Source organism: Elephantulus edwardii, unplaced genomic scaffold (genome assembly GCF_000299155.1).
Source record: "Elephantulus edwardii isolate Elephantulus edwardi_28Jun2011 unplaced genomic scaffold, EleEdw1.0 scaffold00262, whole genome shotgun sequence".
Classification (NCBI taxonomy): Eukaryota; Metazoa; Chordata; class Mammalia; order Macroscelidea; family Macroscelididae; genus Elephantulus; species Elephantulus edwardii.
The window spans coordinates 3483044-3484338 of NW_006400012.1; positions in this window are offsets into that span (position 1 = coordinate 3483044).

Consider the following 1295-nt stretch of genomic DNA (forward strand, 5'->3'; position numbering starts at 1 on the left):
TTGTATGTGAGATTAGTGATATTATTTGATAATTTCCACATTCTTGTTGGGTCACCTTTTGGGGGGATACAGATAAAGATGGATCTCTTCCAGTCAGTTGGCTAGGTACTCTGCCTCCAGATTTCTTGACAAAGCCTGGTGAGCACTTCAGGGCAGCATCTGTTTTTTGAAATATGTCGATTGGTATGCCATCAACTCCTGGAGCCTTGTTTTTTGTCAAATCCTTCAGAGCAGTTAGAACTTCTTCCTTCAACATTGCCTCTTGATCATATGTTGTTCATGAAGTTCTTCTGTATCAGCAAGGTTTTTTTGGTACTTTCCATCTTCTTCTTTCTTTCTTTTTTTTTTTTTTTAGAGCCAGGTGGATTATTTAGTATTTCTTTTTTTTTCTTTCAACTGAGATTTTAAAGAAAGTATATAGAGAACTTGGATTTCCATTCATTCATTGTTACACATTTTCCCACCTGCCCACTGCCAGCCCACATTTCGCTTTTCTCTCTTAAAAAAAATGTTTCATTGTTGTACAGTTTCCCACCCTTACCCCAGTCCACTTTACTATGAAACTCTTATTCTAGACTGTTGTCATGCAGATGATACCTAATCATATATTCCCTTTAAGCAGTTCTTTCTCTTATCTGTTTCAATGCAGTGAACATTATTTATCCCCTTTTCTTACTTTCCCCCCAACTGTGATGTCAGTCCTGTTTCATAAAATGGCGTTATGCAGTATTTGTCCTTTTGTGACTGAGATATTTCTCCCAGCATAGTGTATTTCAGGGTCACTAATTTTGTATAATATTTAATTAGTTCCTTGTTTGTCAGTGCTGCTTAGTACTCCATTATGTGACTATACTACAGCTTCTTTATTCATTCATTTGTTAATAGGCACTTGGGTTGTTTCCATCTCTTTGCTACTCTGAACAATGCAGCAATAAACATGGGTGTGCATATATCTGCTTGGGTGGCAGATACATGGCTATGGTTTCTTTGGGGTATATTCCCAGTAGTGGAATTGCTGGATCAAATGGTATTTCTATTACCAACTTCATGAGAAAACACCATATTGCCTTCCATAGTGATTGCACCATTTTATGCTCAAACCAACAGAGAATAAGGGTTCCAGTTTCTTCATAACTTAGCCAACATTTGTTGTTTGCTGCTCTGTTGAATTTTGCTATTCTTCCTGAGGTGAGATGATATCTCACAGTTGTTTTGCTTTGCATCTCTCTTACAGCTAGGGATTTTGAACATTTCTTCATGTGTTTGCTTGCCATCTGAATGTCTTCTTTGGTGAA